The sequence below is a fragment of the Lutra lutra genome, chromosome 2 (assembly GCF_902655055.1).
Source record: "Lutra lutra chromosome 2, mLutLut1.2, whole genome shotgun sequence".
NCBI classification, from domain to species: Eukaryota; Metazoa; Chordata; class Mammalia; order Carnivora; family Mustelidae; genus Lutra; species Lutra lutra.
The window spans coordinates 60700584-60713172 of NC_062279.1; positions in this window are offsets into that span (position 1 = coordinate 60700584).

Here is a 12589-nt window from a genome sequence, read left to right on the forward strand (position 1 = left end):
TTATGCATACAGGTGAGCAAGAAGACACCCATTCTGTCTTTCAGCACAGCCCTTGGGGTCCTCTGCCCCCTTGGTATATCCCTGGCCTTGTCTCCACTTCCCAGGTGCACGCAGGGCCATTTCTCCTCTGTGATTTTGCCACTTCCTTGTCTTGCACTGCCCAGCAAGCAAGACCTACCGTCTCACTTCCTACAGCCCCAGGGAACCTTCCTGGTGGGGCTGTTTGTTCTCAACCTCTTGACTCTTAAAGGGATTCCGTTGACACTATGTAGCCTTCCTCCTCTGGGACTTGTGTGTTTGGAATCCAAAGGCTGGGGAAACTTGGGTTAAATTCTGCTTTTTTTGTGGTTGTTAGTTTACTCCTCCCAGGTAAGAGATGCATGACTGTGTATCTGCTTGAATGGATGGGAGAGAAAGAAACCTAGGTTGAATCTCAAAAACAGTATCTGGTCACAGTTAGAGATATATAATTTTTCAGAATTTAAAAAGTTTTGGCCAGTTGTCTGGAGCTGTGGCCATCTATGTAGGACAGATATGTGCCATGCCGATGACAGGGGACACAGTGGAGTTCTTCAGAATTTCAATGGATGAGACCGAATGGCTAACCACTGCCCACCATTTCACTCATTAGCTCAATTTTTGGTTTTGCTACTCCTGTGATTTCTTGTGAGTAAGAAAGACATTTAGATATACACACCTTTTTTAGAATTCTTGCACATAGAGGTGCTTCAGAAGTCTTACTGGATGTGTCTTTTTACTTCCTCTCTTTCTTTTCATTTTTATGAGTTTTAATTTTTTAATATTTATTAAATGTTTAAATCAAATTAAAATTTAATTTAATATTTATATTTTTGGTCACTGGATTACCATTTGGAACAGAAGCGAAAAGAACCGAGAATTGAAGTAAAAAAAAAAAAAAAAGATGTGAAAGGGAAATTTCAGTTTTGGAAATGTTTGTGTCTACAATGAGGTAAGAGGTGGGAGAGTGTGAGGAATGGCGCACATGCAGCCCCCAACCTCTGAGGCTGGTTACTGAAGGTTTTCCCTTGAGCACAGAACCCTGGCTTATAGGCATTCCGAGGATGCCGTGCCTGGTACAGTTTGTTTGTGTGTTGCTTTTTCTTGAAGAGGCCACAAATTATGGAATCAAGTCACACACAGAGTGAGCAACAGTTACAGAGTCAGGCAGCTCATCCTAATGGAGGATCAAAGTCAGGAGCTCCTTATGTGTAGATAGTTGGGCTCAAGAAAGCTGTGGATGCTGCTTCTCCTTTCCGGCTCTTCCATCTCCCACATCCATTCGGGATGACTGCTGTGGTCAAGAAGAACAAGACAGAAATGGAATTCTAATCCTGTGTATGTATAACCCTATTCAGAACGTATTATAATTGAAACTAACTTTAAATAATCACAAGAGTCCATTTATAACGGAAAAATAGATGGCATAAAATTGTGGCAGTAACAAGTCATGGAGAGAACAGTTGTTTACGAGAAGAAAACCGTGTGGGGCATTAGAGCTAATCGACCACAGGAGGGGAAAATGGCTTGAAGATGACGTTTTTGAACTCCTTCAGGTCCTCAATGTTTAGAAACAAATGATAGGGTCAAAAGGCATTTTTTCGGTTGCAGTGTATAACTGCTTTCAGAAGCCTGAGAGAGATACACAAACTTATCCTCTGTGCTGAGAGGGACAGCTTTCCAGGTGGGTGGTGAAGGTTGTTTAATGGTATTACGTTCCTAGAGTGCCTGCCATAGTAATTCACTTATAACTGGCTGGCATAATTATAATAGAGTTTCAGTGAACATTATGCTGTGTTAACCACAGAATATTGTAATTGCTGTTAGAATGACCACGAAATGAGCCATACAATTTCAAAACATACCTAGCCATTTCCAGAAGAGTGCAAATGAGAGTTATTATGTCTCAAAGATTCAAGGGAAGCTGATTAACGGAACTAAGAGTGGAGAAAGGATTAATGACCATATATCTTACACTTTATGATCATCTGAGCTTTCCTTTCTGATTTTACCTGGTATTAACACTTCATTAGAGTCCATACATCATTGGATATTCTGGAAAAGACATTGAGGGTAATTTATTGACATTTCGTGGTTAGGTGTAATTAGGAGAGACTTCCCTCTCTTTCTGAATTTCTAAATTGAAGGTTCCAGAAAGCTCACCAAGCCCCCTCCCTCTGACGCTTTCCTGTCAAAAGTCCAGACTGAGAACAGGCATAGATTCTTCCACTTAGGACATGTGGCTTGATGGCCAGTGAAGGACAAGCTATACAAGAATCTGAATTACTTACAATTCCCATTTCTCTTTCACTGCATGCTCCCTAGATCTGTCTGTCCTCCTGCATTTGTATGTCTGGCTTTTCCTCTGAGAGAGCTACCTCATTAGAACAGGAACCGCCATGGTATAGCATGTGTATGGGAGAAAGCACCAGAGCCATTTAGCTTTGTTCTGTAGGCTGACCACCATCTTGTGAGATCCCTCTCATCCTCCTCTACTCCTTCAGAAACCTCAGTCTGACCCAGGCTTGCTTCCTTTAGATGCTTAGGAGTTCACCAAGGGAGGAGCCTGATTCCCAACTCCACAGTTACGGATTTAAAAATGGTTCCTAGTAACATTTTTCCTGTGCAGTGGCCAGAATATTGAAAAGTTCATTAAATCTTTACATACACTTAGTTCCTCTGAACTTAGCAAAAGGAAAAGGTTTGAATAGCAGCAGAAAAATGATATGATACAATCTGCCTTGCCATAATTATGTCATATTTATGTAGCCTTTCCCAGTTTTCCTTGAAAAAAGGCATATGACAATTTACAATCTAATTTCTTCCTAGAAGAGAGTTCTACTCCTAGAAACTTGTTTTATACTATAAAAATAACAAAACTGATCACAGCAAATACTGAAAATTTGACCGCACAAGTTTCTTTGCAGTATTCCTATAGGATTTTTTTCTGTTTTTGTTTTTTTCTTTTTGTTTTGTTGTTTTTGTTGTTTATTTATTTTTTCCTTCATAACATTTTCCCCCTTCTCCTGGCTCTGGGTGTTATATATTCTGCATGGCAGAGGTAAGAATCTTCATAAAGATTTTTTATTTCATTAGCAATGTTAGACCTAAGTTTGAAATTAGAATCTTTTAAAAATGTTATTATGTAGTTAATGTGCAAGGATACCTCTGAAGGACACAGAATGGCAAATGCTTTGAGATTGGAAATCCCAGGACGACAGTTATTTACTGATTCCTATAGGAATTGGTGGGTTCTCAATGCGCATATCATTGAATTTTTTCTAAACCAAGGAGGTCTGTCTTACTTTAGTTGAGATTGTTAAAACTGATATGATGCATATTTGGGAAGCTGGTGTGGTTGGCCAAAAGGGATAAGAGAGAAATTGTGTTATTATAAATAAGCCATTGGTTGGGAGTATTTTTTTTTAAAGATTTTATTTATTTATTTGTAAGAGACAGAGAAAGAGGGAAGAGAGAGAACAAAAGCAGGGGGAGTATCAGAGGCAGAGGGAGAAGCAGACTCCCCTGCTGACCAAGGAGCCCGATGTGGAACTGGATTCCAAAACCCTGGGACCATGACCTGAGCCAAAGGCAGATGCTTAACTGACTAAGCCACCCAGGTGTCCCAGTTGGCAGTATTTTGATTCATTAAATCTTATATTAGAAGTGTTACTAGTACTGAACATCTTTAATTTTGGAGAATTATAACATATTGGGATTTGAAGAACTTTAAAGTTCACATAATTAAATTATTAGAGACTTGAACAGTTTCTATAATACTCTGATCAGGCATATAAATCATCAAGTCTGTTTAAATACTTTCTGTGATGGGAAATACATCACTTTCTTTGCAGGGTCTTGTTTAATTCTGAGCATTAAATGTTGTTTGTAATAGTCAAAATTTGATTCTCTAATATATATGAATCCTAGTTCCATTTCTTGGGTTCGCAGAATAAATCTAACAACTACCCTGTAATTATTTCCAGACTGTTCTTTATAACCACAGATTTTTCACTTCCATACAAAACATCCATCTGAAAGGGTTGTGTGGATCTTGGTGGATCTTTCTAGTTTGCCCATCTGGGTGTGGTCTGCCCATGAAGACCAAAGTGGCATGCTCACTGTCTTCATCCTAGGTCTTGAATTTCATTTTTGCAGCCTAAGATCACTGAGGGCTTTGGTTGGGGAATCACTGATGGATGTTAAGTAGAGCAGTGCTATGGACTTACTTTTATTAAAAAAAAAAAATCAATCTGGTGGCTTATGGGGCTAGATTGCAGGACATGAACATTCAGAACGGTATAGAAGTAGGAGGGCTTATACCAGAGAAACAGCAGTGATGCTAAGGAGGGGAATAGATTCTAGAAGTGGTGGGATACTGAATATGAATGAAGGAGAAAAAAGAATCAGGATGATGCTGAGAAGTCTAGCTTGGATATATCTGGTGGTGAATGATGTTACTACAAACTAGGAGAGACAATGCTGGAGAATAAGCCAGTTTTAAGGAAAAGATAACATCCTAATTGTGATTTCATTTAACCCATATTCCTCTACCCAAATAACATAATAAAAAAGAAGCCTATGTAAACACTTATTTTTTGCAGAAACACTATGTAGCCACATTCCCCTGATCTACCAACCTGGAGACCCTACTGGAAAAAAAGGAAATGAGTTTTATTTGACATGACTAGATATTGACTAAGTTTTGTATCCCTCTTCTCTATCTTTTTTGATCGATATTAATCAACTCTTATTAAGCACTTGCTGTTGGAGCGTTCCTCTTACTGTCTAGTAAGCCAGGCTGGATTATGGTATGAGGATTTTACAAATGTGTGTTTCTGAGTCACAAAAGAGTCAAAGCACAATAATTGTGTTGTTTCTAACACTTCAGAGACCCACAACTAGCTAAGGTCTTTATTAGCAAAATAAAAGAAGTCTGAATTAATCTAAATTTTAGGAGACATGAAATTGTTCATCTGACATCCAATTCCAATTGCAATTTAGGGCACTGTGTTTGGAATAATAACTCCTTGTATGGGGGTATTGTGACAAATTATAAGGAAATGATCCAGGAAACACTCTGTGGGGTTTTTTTTTGTGGGGGGAGGGTAAAATCATAAAATAATCTTATACCCTGTTTTTTTTGTAGACAGCCTATTCATACTATTTATATTCTTTTCCAAGTCACTTATTTGTCATTGAGACTGTTTCTAATTATGCGAACTTTGATTGGTTTGTGGAAAGACACATGGGGTAGAGGACATCTAATTAGATGACTTAAAGTCTTGGGAAATTTGAGGCTGTTCTCGGTAATTTGACCAATTGAACTCTATCCAGGTTCCAAGCTCAAGTGTCCATAAGCATGACATGTTACTAAAAGTGTAGAGCATGGCTGGTGGCAGGTGCATCCACACAGGGAGCTTGTCCCTTGTGAAGGGAGCGACTGCTGGGTCTTGTTGTCTTGAGGGGTTGTGAGGTCATACTTACAGGTCTTTTCATCTTTCAAGAGAAGCTAAAACATTTTATGTGACATCAATTTATTATAAGATATTATCAGCCCCAGTTTTAGGTAAAATTAATAAAATGAGGTAAGAGTAAGGGGTCATATTTTATTGTTTTCCTCCAAACCTTTCATGTAAATGTTTGAAAAGGTAAAAATCCATGTTCTTTAGCTGCCATATTAAGAGGTATTCTAATATTGATGCTACAAACCAGTGGAGCATTTCTGATCTGAGGGCAAGTGTTACTTGGCCTACGCAGCATATGTTTAATGTGAATTAATTGATAATATCTTGTAATAAATCGATGTCACATGAAATGTTGCATTTTTGCCAGGCAGTATTCATTCTGATTGACTGGTACATGAGATACAAGTCGTTAAATATTTTGAATATGATCCTTGCCCAAAATTAATAAGCCAACCCTTATGATGAGGTTGGTTTAGGTATGATTTTGCTTGAACACTGGAAGTCCTTTCAGAACCATTTCATTCCGGGCATTCTGGGGTTTCTTAGTTCCTTGTAGGGCTACTTTAGAGATAAAGGTTACATGAGCTTAAGTAATAATTTGTCAGACCATAATCCCACTCATTCAATTTCAAAATATTATTTGGTGATTCCTATCTAGGAGTCCCTTTTAATTACAAACTTGACATGGGTTCATTTAAAACATTAGGTGAAAAGCCATTATTTTCCTTCATCTATATTCTCCAAAGATAATCAGGAAATATTGACCTTCCTTCTGTTGAGATTTAATCTTGTTTTCGGTCAATTAATTGGAAGTGTCTTCAATTTAATAGGAATATAATTGGTTCAATTGTCAATTATATTAGATGTAAAAAACAAATATGACATCATAATATATACTGTTTGTAACATGCTTTTTTTTCCCCCAAAAAAGTTTTAAATTCTCAATGACAACGTACAGAATCCCAATATTAAAGAAAATTACTTTAGAATTGTCTAGGATATGGGTGCCTGAGTGGCTCAGTTGGTTAAGTGTCTGCCTTTGGCTCAGGTCATGATTCTGGATTCCTGGAATGGAGTCCTACGTTGGACTCCCTGCTCAGCGGGAACCTGCTTCTCACTCTCCTTCTGCTCTTCAGCCTGCTCATCTCTCTCTCAATTAATTAATAAAATCTTAAAAAAAAGAATTATCTGGTATAGAAATAAACTCGATAGTATGTAAAACATCTAGTCAAATGAGGCAGAAGTGGAAGGAGCACAGATTGGGAGTCAGAAGACCTGGGCCTAGTCCTCATGTGAGTCAATGTGGTTTTTTGCTTTTTATTATCAAGTATTATATTGTTAAATATTCCTTAATATTTTGGGATAGGAATTAAACTACTTCCATGGTAAGATTGTTATACTTATTTTTATTGCATACTTGCTTTTCCAAATAAGAAAGAGAAAAGGTAGAGTCTCTGGAGGTTGTAGTGTTTAAAACTTATTAACTCTGTTGCCTTTGGCTGTAGAGATCAAACGGGAGTTTTTTTCAAGTCAAGTTCAAAAGAGCAGTGTCTGTCTTTCAGATATAGTGTTGTCAGTAATTGTAAACCAGATGCTACTCCTGGGAAATCAAGGTATTTGATTATTAAAACATTGTATGGTGTGGAGGGCCAACAGCAAGCCTTGGAGCTAGTTAATGCATGCAGAATAACTTCTCAAGTCAGGAGCGATAAACTAAACTTTTCAAGACTCTATCCTCAGCTTCCGAAGACACATTTCTGACAAGTGCATTGTCCCAGAGTTCTCTTTCAACAGCTCCCCACCCTTGAATATGGAATGTCTGGGCTGTTTCAGTTTCCTTAGGTTGTATTCCCTGGGCGGCTTGCCTTTGCTGTTGTTAGTTTGCTAAGTATTAGACATTGATTTATATTAATTTGAAAGGACAAAGATCATCAGTGAAGGCTCCAACTACCAAGATGATAAGTAATCTGCCAGCACATCTTTGGTATGGTTCCAAAAGGAAACATCTTGCAAATGCAGTGTGATAGAAACTATGAAACTGCTGATTCCTACCTGAGTCTGACTCTAGGTTGTGTTAACATTAAATATAAAACTGCCCAGTTACTTTCCCAACATAATGGGTTCATTTTGGAATAGCGGAGAATTGTAATCTGGGATAAGGAAGCTGTGACAAAACCATATGCAAGTCCCCAGAACAAAGGAGAGGAATGCTTTTTTATAGAGAAAAGGGGGAAATTGGGAGGGCCTATTATAAACAAAAAGTCCATTGGCCTAAATGGCATTCAAAGTATAGGGGCTTCTCATTGGCTGAGTTGTGACCATCTCTTATTGGCTGGCCTGTTGCCAGGAGAGGAGGAAAACCTTTCTTCCACTTGCTGGGATGTTAAAGTAGTATCCCTATGCAAGGCACATCTCTTCCTGTTGGGTCTGCTATTGATGAGTGAAAAGGCATGAGAGTTCGCTCCTCTGGCCTTCTGACTACGTTTTAAGTGAGGTTTCCTTTTATTAATTCTCACAGTCATGATTCGGGGATATTTGTAAATTTTAGGTGGAGATAAACTTAGAGTTAAAGACTGAGAAAGAGAACTAGAGGGGAGAGAAACCACAATACTGATTCAGGTTTGGTAGTCTCCATAGTCAGATTGTAGTTACGCCTCTCAACATTTAACCACTGCTACTTTGCATGTATTTTCTACTGAGAAACAGCACCCAAAATTTTCCCCAAAGTTCTTTTGACCAACTGAGAGCACCTACTGGGCCCTGGCTTTGTTTTTTAAAAGATGCTTCTAAAAGGTATGATGGTCACACCCTTGATTTTATCTTTATCTTGGGGCCACGTCTTCATTTGAGAATCTTTTTCTGGCTTAAGAACGTAGAGATAAGAAACAATTCTGGTTTCTATCTTAGCAAATTTTGGCCTCTTGGGATTCCCACAAAATTCTCCCCGTAAACTGGGTAAACTGTGTGTGCGTGTGTGTTCTTTTCTAAGTTTGTCTTCTTCTTATGTACTATTCAACTAATATGGGTCAGCTGATTATTTTCAATATTCTGCCTGGAAGTGAAGTCCAAAAATTCACAAGTTACATTTTATACGTTCAGGTTACCTCACATGACAGTTTTACCAAATGTTTTAAGGCTGTATAACGTGAGCTACCCTGTTTCTCGTTTGTTGTAACAATTTCATTGCCAGTTTTCCAGCCTCTGTCTGCCACCATGTCCAAAACCAATTCCGCATGTTTGACTTATGCTATGGCAGCACTCTCCTTCTAGATACTAATTCTCTATTGCCATGATAATATGGCACATAACAAACAACCACAAAACATGGTTGTTAAAAACAGTAAGAATTTATTTAGTGTGTAAATCTGTGGCCCTTTGGTTCTTCTGGTCTCACAAGTTGGCTGATCTGGTATGACCTCATCTGGGATGATTGGGATGACCTGGCTCTGCCCAACTTTGTCTCATCTTTCAGTAGGCTAGCCCAAGTAGGTCTCATGGCAAAGTCAGAGGAGAAGGGTAGCGGAAGTGCTGGAAGTTCTGGGAAATTAGCCCTGTCCCCTCATGAGCAGCCCTCAAACAATGAGTGATGAGTTGGTGTGTGAAGCCAGCAATCTTGCCCCTATAGTGGGATTATTTGTAGGCACATATTTTATACCTTTTCCCGGAGCTCTTAGATATTAAACACCCATAGTGGTAGCTAGCTTGATAACGTAACTTTTGTCCTTGACCTGTTCCACCTAAGAACTCTCCTACTTATTTTGGTAGGAATAAATTGTTTATACTTGAAATCTTGTCTGATGGGCACCTAAATTAATATACTATATACCATAACTCTTATTTTCCTTCAAATTTTGAGTACAAGTTAAGACTTTCTTTAGTTCACTTTGTATATTTACACTGTGCACCAAAACCAATATTCAGCATGCACATTTCTTAACTTTGGGCGGTTTTAACTGGTCTTTATAATGCTCATACTCTTTATCTCCATTGCTAAGAGTCCTTTAATTATGATAGGCTTTATAATGATCATAACCTCATTATTAGCTTATTGTGATCTAAGTCTCAATTTTACTTTGGTTTTTCATCATACAGAAAAATAAATAAAAAAAAGAAAGTGCAGCTATATAGCAAAGGTTCTCAACACTAATCTGAACCATGTAAATGGTCCTTTTTGAGAGAAATATTTCTTCCCAACTGACTATTCTTTTTTTCCCTCCTCTTTTTTTTTTTTTAGTAAACTCATTTAGATTTTTCTTTCTCTCACCAATAAAAAAATTACTGACTGTAATGTAAAATAAAATTTATAATTAATTATAATAATAAAACACCACCTACATTAAATTATAAAAAGAAAACAGCAAAATTTACATTGTCTAAATTTGCAATATTATAACTGAGTAATCTTTATCCAGCTATAGTCAATCTGTTGTTAAATCTATATCTTGATTTCTTCATTTCTGTTACTGTATTTTGCATGTAGAATTTCTATATAATTCATTTCTGTTTTAGAGATTTTATTTATTTATTTGACAGAGACAGTGAGAGAGGGAACACAAGCAGGGGGAGTGGGAGAGGGAGAAGCAGGCTTCCCTCTGAGCAGAGAGCCCCATGTGGGGCTCCATCCCAGGACCCTGGGATCATGACCTGAGCCGAAGACAGAGCTTAACGACTGAGCCACCCAAGTGCCCCTATATGACTCTTATTAAGAGATTCCAGTGAAATTTCCCACTTTGCTTATTTTCTTAGATGTTTTAAGCATGGCTGTATTAAGTCCATGACTGCTAATTCCAATATCTGGGTCACCTCTGAACCTTTTCCTGTTATCTAGTTTTCCCCCTCATTCCTATTTGTTTTTGTGTTGTTGTTGCTTTGTGCTGTTTTGTTTTGTTTTATATACCTGGTACATTCTTACTGAATACCAGATATTGCAAATGAAAAATTGGAGATGATATGGATTGTGTTACCTCTTTCCAGAGAGTTTTCTGTATCCTCTGCTTGGTAGCTCTGGAGGCAAATCACCATAATCAAGTGAACCTAGAAGATCAAAAACTGGATTTCAGTCTTTTTACAATTTAATCTTGAGTGGTACAGCATCCCAGAGGTTTCAAATGAGAATACACAGCGTTCACTGGAATGTCTTACCCTTCGTGGGTCATGACATCCAATTTTATCTTCTCACCACTAAATGATTCTCTTTTAATCTGTTCTGATTTTCAATGGCTTTATGCTTGGCTTCTTAGCTTCTTGTCCTCATCAGCTTGATTCACAATAGTGCCCTGACCAACCCCCACCAAAAAAAAAAAAAAAAAAATGAGTATCATTCTTAATTTTTTTGCATTTCTCTTCCCTTAAACTCTCAAATCCTGGCTGCCTGACAGCATTAAGCTCTAATTTTGGTCTACCCAGCCTTGTAAAATTACCAAAAACTCATTCAGATGTTTTGCTCTTTAGCAGTGGATAAGGATTCTTAACCTCTCAACTGACATCTAGAACTGGCAAAGCCCTGAGTGGTAAGTGGCATTCAGAATTCATCTTATCTTTCTGTATTTTCTTTCTCACTGGGCTCTTGATTCCTCAAGTTCTAGCTGCCTTGGAAGATCTCCAGTGCGTAGGTCAAATACGCAAATTCAAATACGTAATTCTTTTTCTTTCAGAATTTTAGCTGACTTTTCTTATTGTTCTTGGCATGAAAAATGGTCTATAACCAGCAACTCCATCATGGATAAACAAAGTATCTTAGCCTGGATACTCCCGTAGCTCCCACATTTGAAGCACTAAATAGGGATTCGGGGGCAGGTAAATTATTTGGGGGGGGTAGTCCCAAAAAACTGGAGAGGGGACACTAGAAATAACTAGGGAGAGAAAGAAAGCAAATTGAAGTTTTGCTTGGATACTAGACTGATTTACTGGTGTAGGCAACTGGGGTTCAGTTCTGAGGAATTACGCTAAATGACCCTAGAACTGCCTGTCCCAAGCACACAGGAAGGGAGTATTCATCTTTTGCTCTTATGGGTCAAAAATTGACTCAAAGGATATTAAATTCTCACACCTCCAGTTTTTCACATAGACCCTAACGGTTGAGCATGTGGCTGTGGTCATCCTATGTTGAGGAGGTATATAAACATGGGGGAAGGAAGCAAGAGAAAAGGAGACCAGCTGAGGTGAGTGGTGATCAGATTTAAGGTGTCTGCAGCTGGGTAGCATAGCAATTGCTGAAGGATAAGCCTAGAGGTAGTAAGATAGGAAATAAAAGATGTCCAACATATGGGGAGTAAATAAAGAAGACCACATTTTAGCACAACTTAGGAGCACTTGCTCAAATGCAAACAGTGTTTTAGAAGCAAGTAGACATGAATATGAGAAGAAACAGGCTTGTATCAAAAAGAGGCAGCAAAACGGTCAAAGAACAGATGGGTCAGTTTGACCTGCAAAGCATCTGTACATTTTAAAAGGAAAGTGATTGTCTGGATATTTTGCATAATTTTGGTCACAGAAGTAAACTCTGATTTGTGCCCACTTGAAAAAAAAAAATGAATTCGCATCAGGGATATACAGCCCAGAGGGAGGAATTGACTGTGAGCCCCAGAACAGTAAGAACAAGCAAACAATGCAAGCCAGAGGTTTGGTTTTGTACGGAAGCAGCCTGATTAGAGAACTTTTAAGGTAATAGGAATGTAGCTTCTTTTAATTCTTTTAATGCTTAAAAATTTAGAAATAAATTTAATATTTTTTAAATTAAAAAATATCAAAAAGTTGAAACATTCATTTAAAATTTATGTCACCGAAGATTAATCTCAGGTCAGTTTAATTCAACCTAGAGGAGAAAGTAGATTATGAGACCTCCGATTAGGACAGTATAGTGGACATAAGTTTTGCTTGACCAGAGTCTATTTCTCTTTCTCCCTCTGATTTTTCTGTCATTATTATTACAGGGAAAGCCATGTCCTCTACACTCTGTCTTTGGAATGTGGCGTGGAACAGACCCCGGCCCAGGGCCTGATATTTGAAGGTGGGTGGGTGCGTGTGGCAGGCATGGGCTCCAGGCTGGCCGATCAGTGTGTGTGTTCTACCTCTCAGGTCGCTGAGCTCAGCTCTGGAAGAGA